General features: G+C 42.3%; 1 pseudogene; it reads left to right on the top strand.

The window, feature by feature from the left end:
* Positions 1-5688: 5688 nt before the first annotated feature.
* The window catches only part of LOC102880188, an 18272-nt pseudogene continuing 12284 nt past the window's right edge, over positions 5689-11676 (top strand).

Consider the following 11676-nt stretch of genomic DNA (forward strand, 5'->3'; position numbering starts at 1 on the left):
TGTTTTCATAAAGTCTCATAAACTCTCACTCTCAATATTTCAGCATTGAGACATTGATCGATAAACAATTCCCTCTCAGCAATAGTGGCCTAAGGTCTGCATTCAAAAATAGTGTGGGTGTCCCACCTGAAGCCTTTAAGAGTTATGCTCACAATGACTCAGCATTTTTGCTACAATACAGCAAAATGGCACCTACACTTTCCACCACTCTAAAGTAGCTTCGTCAGTGAGACTCAGGCTCCAAATTTCAACGTGGTTAATGTGGGACCACGGTTCCCACTGCCTTCAAGAATGTTGCCTGACCACATATGAAACCTCAGGGCAGTTAACCAATGATAAGTATGTGTTAGTCTATGCCGCCATGCTCAAGTGAGTCTTCTCATGCAGACATGACCTTTTGATTGAAGGACCGTTAGGTATCTATATTACACAGATACTCTCATTTTCACAGTCCTTATGTGAATTTTATCAAGGAATGTAGAAGGGTAACTCAAAAGTGCGCACCACACCATCACCCCAACATCCTGTGATCTCCCTGTGATGCACTCAGTTTAGCCTCTTGACGGTCACGCGAATCCCATGAGAAAACCTGGAGAATATCGTGAGAGTCTCTAATTCTTGTTACGAAATTTCCAGGTGACTTCCACCTCATTTTCCTCTACTAGGCTAAAACAAGCCTTTTCAGTACACGTTTTAGGGACTGACTCAATGTCAATATCTCAACTTTTAATCCACTTTTAATCTCAGAATTTGTAGTCTGGGAATTGCTATAGCGAAATTCCGAGGCAGCAGTTCTTTCTGCCATCAAGAGGTATCCTCACAATGACTCAGCATTTTTCCTACAATACGGCAAAATGGCAGCTATTGTTTACACAGCTTTCCAGTCACTTCTTCACAGCACACTGAACCTCAAATTATCAACATGACCAATATGCAACCACTGCCTCCACTACTATAAATCTGTTTTCCTGACAAAAAGGCAAAACTTGGGGCAAATTAAAGATTATTGACTGCCCACATTTACTACTGACCTCAAGTAAGATTTGTAATTGGACACAACATTCAGTGGAGGTCAGTTAAGAAGCTGTCCTAGCCACCTTCTGTTCCACACAGACTTCTCAGTGTTTATGTGAATTTTCTCAAGTGATATGCACTCGTAATTACAAAGTTTGCACTACATCATCCCCATCTGTCAAATGATCTCCCTGTGTTTCATACAGACCAGTCTCTTCATGGGCACCTGTTGCCCATGGGCAGTAGCATGAACCTGTTGTGACTCTCTCTGGCCCATACTCCCAAGGTTTAGACTGTCTAATTTTGAACAGTCTAGGTAAGGACCTACCTACATTACCAATATCCTAGACCCTGTGACAAAAACTAATATGCGGTGCATGGCCACGTATTAAAGCTGTCGAATTCTATAGAAAATAAAGGAGACCGCTATTTAGGTAAAACTATTGTCCTCCCTTCAAATGATGTAGACTGGATCCCCGGCCCATGACTGAAAGCCAGTTTCTTCCTAACACTAATACAATGGATCCTTCATGTACAGCCAAAAATCGTGTCCTCATTTAAAATTAGTGTATTGGAGACCTTAATGGCAAGGCCTGTCTCTCCTCTGGTAAGAATATCTTCCTTGAAGAAATAGAACCTTGGTTCCAGGCCTGGACATTCTGTAAGGAGCGAAAGTGGTGACTTGGCTTGCTGGTCCAATTCTTCACCTATTCCAGGAGGTCAAGCTGAGAGGTCAAGTCACAGCATTTCTTCTGTATTTTCCTAACGAAGACTGAAGTGCTGGCCTGGGCCCACCATTCTAAGCCTATCTTCCCTAAACGAATGTCGAGTGGTGTACTAGGCTCACAGCACCAAGCCCATCTTTATAGAATGGAGACTAGAATGGAGACTTAGGCCTCTGACATCCAGCCTGGACTCTCCTCACAAGAATTAGAGTGCAGACCCAGTCACCGAAGTTCAAGACCATCCAATTTTTAACAGCCTAGATGAAATAACTACTTACACTACACTCGAATTATGCCCTGTGAACAGCAACTCATGAGGAGTGTATGACCCCAAAACAAAGCTGACATCTCAGAACAAAAGAAGAATAGAAGCCGCCTTTCATAGCAGCAAGCTGTCTTCTCTTGTGAGGATGTGGATTGGCGACAGGGGCCCAGGTTACTAAGCCTGTCTTTTCCTAACAAAAAGTACAAGAGAGACTGGGACCAAAAGCACTAAGCCTATCCTCTCTGAAAACAAGTAGATAGAAGAACTTAACCCACAGGGCACATCTTTCCTCAGGAAGAGAATCTTATCTCGAGACATAGGACTTTGTCTTCTTCCTGACTTTCTAATCAGGAACCAGAGTGCTGACCTTGATTTGCAGTTCCAATCTTTTCTCCTATTTTCAGGAATTATATCTGAGAAGTTGGCCCAACAAATATCTTCTATCTTACCATATAGAGGCTGAAAGGGTGGCATACCCCACAATACCAAGCCTATCCTCTTGAACAAATGTCACCTGGAGTCCTAGGCTCACAGCAAAAGCCTTTTTTGGAAGAGAAACAAGAATGGAGACTGTGGAAGCCTGCACCAAGCCTGGACCTCCTAAAAGGAAGTAGTTGACAGCTGTAAGCCCACCACATCAAGACCATCCAATTGGTGACAAATTCCAAACTGAAGACCTAGGCTCACAAACACCCAGACTGGCCTTTGATACCAGAAACTCTTGTGACACCTTGGCCTACAGAACCAAGCTGTCATCTCCTAAAAGGAGGAAGAATGGAAGACTCGGTTCACGGCTACAATCTGTCCTCCCTTTAATGTATTTATGATAGATATTGGGCAGATGACACCAACCCTGTGTCATCTTAACAGTGCATTCAGCACAGCCTGGTACACATTACCAATTATCCTTTTTGACAATTATTGAAAGGTAACCATAACTTACAGCACCAAGCCTTACTCCTGGTAAGAGAAAGTAGTGTGGGCACTAAGAAACCTGGTACAAAGCCTGAACTGTTCTTTAAGAAAGGGGAGCTTGGAAGCACGGCCGAGCAATGCTCCTATTTCCAGGAAGTAGACTGGAGAACTTGGCCCACAGAATTTAGCCTAACTTTACTTAATGGAACATTAGTAGGTGGACTTGGCACACAGTAACAAGACCTTCTCTGTAGGAAAAAAAAAAGTTTATTGAAGTCCATAGCCCAAGACCCAGATCTTTGCTCAGACTAGGGTAAGATGAGTGGTTGTTTGAAAACACAACACCACACCAGTTTAATCTACAAGGTTAACTCAAGTGCAAAACGTTTCACAATGTGAATCCCGGTCATTGTAAGAAGTAAAATAAAATCTACACCACTGCAAGAAGTCTAGTCACCTGGTAGACATGAGATTCTTGCAGGGTCTTTCTTGATCCCCATGTGAATCTCACGAGGTGTTCACTAGACCTCCATGTGATTCCCTAGTGATTGCTACGTAATTTTTAGGTGACTTCCACCTTATTCCTCTTCCCCTATCCTCAACCAAAGGTTTTCAAAACATGTCTCATAAACTCTTATTTTCAATATTTCAGTATTGAGGCATTGGCCTTTAAGCAATTCCCTCTTGACAGTATTGGCCAAAGTTCCATGTATAAGAATAGTGCGGGTGCCCCCCAGAAGCCGTTAAGAGTTATGCTCACAATGACTAAGCATTTTTGCTACAATACAACAAAATGGCGCCTACAGTTTCCACTACTCTAAAATAGCTTCGTCGTTCAGACTTAGCCTCCAAATTTCAACGGTTAATATGTGGGCACCATACCCATTCTCTTCAAGCTGACCAAAGATGAAACTTCAGGGTAATTAACTAATGACAAGTGTGTTAGCCTATGCCACTGTGCTCAAGCAAGTCTTGTAATGCAGACATGACATTTCGATTGAAAGGCTGTTAGGTGGCTATGTTACACAGGTAATCTCATTTTCACAGTGCTTATGTGAATTTTACCAAGGAATGTAGAAGGGTAACTAAAAACTGAGTGCCATACCATCACCCCAAATCACATGATGCACTCAGGCCAGTCTCTTGATGGTCATGTGAATCCCGTGCGTAAGCCTGGTGAATATCACGAGATTATCTAATTCTTGTTACAGGATTTCCAGGTAACTTCCACCTCATTTTCCTCTACTAGGCTAAAACAAGTCTTTTCAGTACACGTTTTAGGGACTGCCTCAATGTCAATATCTCAGTTTTCTTTCCATGGTGGTTAAGCCAGTCCTTCTCAGAATATGTAGTCTGAGGTTTGCAATAGAAAAATTCTGAGGCAGCCGTTCTTTCCACCATCAAGAGGTATCCTCACAATGACTCAGCATTTTCTTACAATACAGCAAAATGGCGGCTGTTGTTTCCACCGCTATCCAGTCGCTTCCTCACAGCAAAAGCCTTCTTTCTGGAAGAGAAACAAGAACAAAGACTGTGGAAATCTACACCAAGCCTGGACCTCCTAAAAGGAACTAGTTGACAGCCGCAGGTCCACAATGTCAAGACCATCCAAAATTCGTAACGAATTCCAGACTGAAGACCTAGGCCCACAAACACCAAACACCCAGCCTGGCCCTTGCTTCCAGAAACTCTTGTGGAGACTTTGGCCTACAGAACAAGCAGTCATCTCCTGGAAGGAAGAAAAATGGAGGACTAGGTTCACGGCTCCAAGACTCTCCTCCCTTTAAAGCATTTACGATAGAAATCTGGGCCAGTGGCACCAACCCTACTGCATCTTAACAGTGTTTTCAGCACAACCTGGTCTCACATCACCAATTTTCCTTTTTAACAATTATTGAAAGGTGATCATACCTTATAGCACCAATACAAACCCCTGGTAAGAGAAGGTATTATGAGGAAGCGAACAAATAGCGGTAGAAACAGTAGCAGCCATTTTGCTGTATTGTAGAAAATATGCTGAGTTATTGTGAAGATACCTGTTCATGGCAGAAAGATCGGCTGCCTCACAATTTCTATACAGCAAACCTCAGACTAACAGTTCTGCCAGGGAAAGCTTTAACCACCATGGAAAGAAAGCTGAGATATTGACATTGAGGTTGTTCCTTCAATGTGTTCTGAACACTCTTGTTTTAGCCCAGCAGAGGAAAATGAGGTGGAAGTCACCTAGAAATTTCGTAACAAGAATTAGGGAATCTTGCAATATTCTCCAGGTTTTCCCACGGGATTCACGTGATCGTCAAGAGACTAAACTGAGTGCATCACAGGGAGATCACAGGATGTTGGGGTGATGGTGTGGTGCGCACTTTTGAGTTGCCCTGAGGTTTCATCTGTGGTCAGGCAACATGCTTGAAGGCAGTGGGAACCGCAGTCGCACATTAACCACGTTGAAATTTGGAGCCTGAGTCTCACTGACGAAGCTACTTTAGAGTGGTGGAAAGTGTAGGTGCCATTTTGCTGTATTGTAGCAAAAATGCTGAGTCATTGTGAGCATAACTCTTAAAGGCTTCAGGTGGGACACCCACACTATTTTTGAATGCAGACCTTAGGCCACTACTGCTGAGAGGGAATTGTTTATCGACCAATGTCTCAGTGCTGAAATATTAAAAATAAGAGTTCATGAGATGTGTTTTGAAAACCCTTGGTTGAGGATAGGGGAAGAGGAATAAGGTGGAAGTCACCTGAAAATCAGGTAGCAATCACCAGGGAATCATGCAGAGGTCAAGTGAACACCTCGCGGGATTCACATTGAAATCAAGGAAGACCCCACAGGAATCTGGTGTCTACGATGTGACTAGTCTTGTTGATATGGGTGTAGGTTTTCACTTTACTTCTTAGAATGAACCAGGCTTCAGATGTGAAATGTTTTGCATTCGCGTTTACCTTGTAAATGAGACCAGCAGGGTGTTGTGTTTTCAAATATCCACACAACTTATCCTAGTGCCAGCAAAGAACAGGGTCCTGGGCCATGGACTTCCATCAACATTTTTTTTTTTTACCAAGAAGGTCTTGTTACTGTGTACCAAGTCCTCCACCTAAGGATCCATTAAGTAAAGTTAGGCTAGATTCTGTGGGCCAAGGTCTCCACTCTACTTCCTGGATTTAGGAGCAATGATTGGCCATGCTTCCAACCTCCCCAGTCAAGTTCCTTAAGCTTGTCTTCTCTGAATGAAAGTGGAGTGGTGTCCTAGGCCCATAGCAACAAGCCTGTCTTTAGGCAAAGAGAATCTGAATGGAGACTTAGGCCTGTGACTTCTATCCTGGACACACCTAACAGGATTTAGAGTGAAGCCCCTGGCACCTAAGTTCAAGACCATCCTATTTATAACAGACTAGACAAAATAACTTCTCATAGTACACTTAACGGATCCCATGTGAACAGAACTTATGTGGAGTGTATGACACACAAACAATGCTGATATCTCAGAACTAAGAAAAATAGAGACCACCATTTATACCAGCAACACTGCCTTCCCTTGTTAGAATACGGAGTGGTGACATGGGCCCAAGGCACAAAGCCCGTCTTATCCAAACAAAAAGTACAAGGGATACTGGTACCCAGGGCATAGTCTGTCCTCTTCAAAAACTAGTAGATAGGAGAACATAACCCACAGGATAAGTCTGTTTTCAGGTAAGAGAACCTTATCTCGAGACCTAGGACCTTGTCTCATGCCTGCATTTCTAATCGGGAACCAGAGTGGTGATCTTGTTTGCAGTTCCAATAACTTTTCCTATTTTCAGGAATTAGAGCTGAGAAATTGGCCCAAAGGATATCATTTATCTTTCCTAGAGAGAGGCTGAAGGGGTGGCGTGAGCCCACAGTTCCAAGCCTGTCCTCTGTGCACAAGTCCTGGCTGGCATTGTAGGCTCACAGCAAAACCTTCTTTACGTAAGAGAAATAAGAATAGAGACTGTGGAAATCTGCAACGAACTTGTACCTCCTAAAAGGAACTAGTGGACTACCACAGGCCTACCACGTCAAGACAATCCATTTGGTGACAAATTCCAAAATGAAGACCTAGGCACACAAACACCCAGCCTGGCACTTGCTACCAGAAACTCTTGTGATGCCTTCGCCTACAGAACCAAGCTGTCATCTCCTAAAAGGAGGAAAACTGGAGGACTCATTTCACGGCTCCAAGACTGTCTTCCCTTTAAAGCATTTACAATAGAAATTTGGGCCAATGGCACAAAGCCTGTGTCATCTTAACAGTACATTCAGCACAATCTTGTCCCATGTCACGATTTTCCTTTCGAAAATTATTGAAAGGTGACCATAACTTACGGCACCATGCCTTTCCCCTGGTGAGAAAAGGAAGTCTGGGCACTAAGAAACCTGGCATAAAGACTGAACTGTTTTGTAAGGAACTCGACTGGGGAGCTTGGTAGCACAGCCAAGCATTGCTCCCATTTCTAGGAATTAGAGTGGAGACATTAACCCACAGAATCTAGCCTAACTTGACTTAATGGATCCTTAGGCGGAGGATTTGGCACACAATAACAAGGCCCTTGGTAGGAAAAAAAAAAGACAATCGAAGTCCATGGCCCTAGAACCAGACCTCTGCTCAAACGAGGGGAAGTTGGGTAGATGTTGGAAAACACAACAACATGCCCATCTCATTTAAAAGGTAAACTCGAGTGCAAAACATTTCACATTCTGAAGTCTGTTTCATTCTAAGAAGTAAAGTAAAAACCTACACACACAGCAACAAGACTTGTCACCTGGTAGACAACAGATTCCTGCGGGGTCTTCTTTGATCCCAACATGAAACTCGTGAGGTGTTTACTTAACATCTGCGTGATTCCCTAGCGATTGCTACATAATTTTCAGGTGACTTCCACCTTATTCCTCTTCCTTTATCCTCATCCAAGTGTGATCAAAACACATCTCATAAGCTCTTATTTTCAATTTTTCATCATTGATGCATTGGCCATTAAGCAATTCCCTCTGGACAGTAGTGGCCTAAGGTCCGCATACAAGAATAGTGCAGGAGTCCCACCTGAAGCTGTTAAGCATTTTTGCTACAATATAGCAAAATGGCATCTACACTTTCCACCGCTCTAAAGCAGCTTCGTCAATAAGACTCAGGCTCCAAATTTCAACGCAGTTAATGTGCGACAGCTGCTCCTATTGGGTTCAAGTAGGTTGCCTGACCATAGACAAAACCTAAGGCCAGCTAACACCAATTGTCTATTAGCCTACGACGCTGTCCTCAAGTGAATCTTTTCATGCAGACATGACCTTTCAATTGAAGGATCTTTAGGTTTCTAAGTTACACAGGTACTCTCATTTTCTCAGTGCTTATGTAAATTTTACCAAGGAACGTAGAAGGATAACTCAAAAGTGAGTGCCACACCATCACCCCAATGTCATGTGATCTCCCCGTGATGCCTTCAGGCCTTTTCCCTGATGGTCATGTGAAATTCGCAGGAAGGCCTTGTGAATATCGGAAGATTCCCTAATTCTTGTTACAAGATTTCCAGATGACTTCCACCTCATTTTCCTCTACTAGGTTAAAACACGACTTTTCAGAACACGTTGAAGGAACAGCCTCAATGTCAGTATCTCAGTTTTCTTTCTATGGTGGTTTGAAGCCAGTCCTTCTCAGAATTTGTAGTCTGAGGTTTGTTATACAGAAATTCTGAGGCAGCCATCAACAGATATCCTCACAATGACCTAGCATTTTTCCTACAATACAGCAAAATAGCGTCTATTGTTTCCACCACTATCCAGTCACTTCCTCACAGCCCACTCACTTTCAATTATCAATGCTGCCAATGTGCGACCGCCTCCATGGCCATAAGGCAGTTTTCCTGACAAGCAAACAAAACTAGAGGTGAATTAAAGATCATTGACTTTAATGTGAATTGTATGTGAATTTTCTCAAGTGATATGCACTCATCACTACAAAGGGAGCACTATATCATCTTCCCTTGTGATGCTATGGATTGTTGACACGGGCCCAAGGCACAAAGCCTATCTTTCCTTTTCCCTAACGATGTAGAAAGGAGACTGGGACCCAAGGCCCTAAGCCTATCCTCTCTGAAAACTAGTGGATAGGAGAACCTAATCCACAGGGCAAGCCTGCCTTCATGTAAGAGAGTCTTATCTCGAGACCTAAAACCTTGTCTCCTGGCTGCATTTCTAATTAGGAAGACCTTGGTTTGCAGTTCCAATCCCTATACCTATTTCCAGTGAGTAGATATGAGAAATTAGCCCACAACATTTCTTCTGACATTCCCCGACATAGACTGAAGGAGTGACGTAGCCCACAGTCCCAAACAGGTCCCAAGGGTGTGGGCCCAGCCCAGTTCATCCACAGGTCCTCTGTGAACAAATGTTGCCTGGAGTCCTAGGCTCACAGTAAAAGCCTTCTTTATGGGAAAAAAAAAATAGAACGGAGACTGTGGAAATCTGAACCAAGCCTGGACCACCTAAAAGGAATTAGTTAAAGCCCCAGGCTCACAATGTCAAGACCATCCGATAGGTAACAAAGTCCAGTCTGAAGACCTAGGCCCATAAAAACCAAGCCTGGCCCTGGTGGCACCAACCCTATGTCATCTTAACAGTGCATTCAGCACAACCTGGTCTCATGTCACCAATTTTCCTTTTTGACAGTTATTGAAAGGTGACCATACCTTACAGCACCACGCCTTTCCCGTGACAAAAGAAGGTAGTGTGGGCACTAAGAAACCTGGCACAAAGCCTGGACTGTTCTTTAAGAACTCAATTGGGGAGTTTGGAAGCATGGCCAGGTTTTGCTCCTATTACCAGGAAGTAGACTGGAGACCTTGACCCACATAATCTAGCCTAACTTTACTTATCAGATCTGTAGGTGAAGGACTTGACACACGGTCACAAGACCTTCTTGGTAAAGTAAAAAAGTCGATGGAAGTCCAAGGCCCAGTACCCAGTCCTCTGCTGGAACTAGGGTAAGTTATGTGGATGTTTTAAAACACAACACCACACCTGTCTCATTTACAAGGTAAACTCGAATGCAAAATGTTTCACACTCTAAAGCCTCATTCATTCTAAGAAGTAAAGTGAAAACCTACACCCATTGCAATAAGACTAGTCACCTGGTAGACATCAGATTCCTGTAGGGTCTTCCTTGATTTCAATGTGAATCTCACAAGGTGTTCACTTGATCTCCACGTGATTCTCTGGTGATTGGTAAGTTATTTTCATGTGGCTTCCACCTTATTCCTCTTCCCCTACCCTCAAACAAGTGTTTTCAAAACATGTCTCTTGAACTCTTATTTTCACTATTTCAGCATTGATGCACTGGCTGGTAAGCAATGCCCTCTGACAATAGGGGCTTAAGGTCTGCATACAAGAATACTGCGGGAGTCCCAGCTGAAGTCATTTAGAGTTACGCTCACAATGACCCAGTATTTTGCAACAATACAGTGAAATGGTGCCTACAGTTTCCACCGCTCTAAGTAGCTTTCTCATTCAGACTCAGTGTCCAAATTTCAACTTGGATAATGTCCAAAATAAAAAAGGTAAAGAAAAATACTGAAGGACACTTCATAATAATAAAGGAAATCACGCACCAAGAAAACAGAACACTTATTAATATCTATGCTCCCAATCAGGGAGCCCCAAAATACGTAAAGCAATTACTAACAGAACTAAACAGAGAAACAAACCAAAACACTATTGTAGTAGGGGACCTAATACACGACTGTCAGCTGTGGACAGATAATCCAAACAGAAAACCAATACGGAAATAACATCTTTAAATGACACTTTAGACCAACTGAACATAATTGACATTTCCAGAGCCTTCCATCTCACAACAGCTGCTTATACATTCTTCTCTAGTGCACATAAAACATTCTCAAGGATTGACCACATACTGTTACACAGAGATAGCCTCAACAAATATAAGAGAGTTGAAATCATACCAACCATATTCTCTGATAATTCTTTGAAATTTGAGATCAACTGCAAGAAGAAATCTGGAAGAACAACAAATATATTGGGATTAAACAACATGCTACTGAAGATAATGGGTCAGAGAAGAAATAAAAAGAGAAATCAAGAGATACATAGAAACAAATGATAATGATAGTACAACATATCAAAACCTTTGGGACACGGCAAAAGCGATCATGAGAGGAAAGTTCATATCATTACAGGTCTATCTCCAAAAACAAGAATGAGCCCAAATAAACAACCTAACGCTTAATCTTAAAAAACTAGAAAAAGAAGAACAAATGAAGCCTAAAGTCAGCAGAAGGAAAAAAATCAAAATTAGAGCAGAAATAAATGAAAATAAAAACAAAACAAAACAAAAAACAATAGAAAAAATAAATGCAACAAAGAGCTGGTTCTTTGAGAAGGTTAATAAAATTGACAAGCCCCTGGCTAGACTCACTAAAGAAAAAAGAGAAAGGACACAAATTAACAAAATCAGGGATGAAAGAGGGGATATTACAACTGACATCACAGAAATACAAAGGATCATCCAAGAATACTATGAAAAAGTATATGACACCAAATTTAATAACCTAGAAGAAATGGACCAGTACTTAGAAAAATACAATCTTCCTAGACTGAATCAAGAAGATCTGGAAAATCTAAACAGACTGATCAGTAGTATGGAAATTAAAACAATCATCAAAAATCTATGAAAAAGTAAAAGCCTGGGGCCAGATGGCTTCACCAGTGAATTCTACCAAACATTCCGATGC

This window comes from Pteropus alecto, unplaced genomic scaffold, assembly GCF_000325575.1.
Source record: "Pteropus alecto unplaced genomic scaffold, ASM32557v1 scaffold3, whole genome shotgun sequence".
Classification (NCBI taxonomy): domain Eukaryota; kingdom Metazoa; phylum Chordata; class Mammalia; order Chiroptera; family Pteropodidae; genus Pteropus; species Pteropus alecto.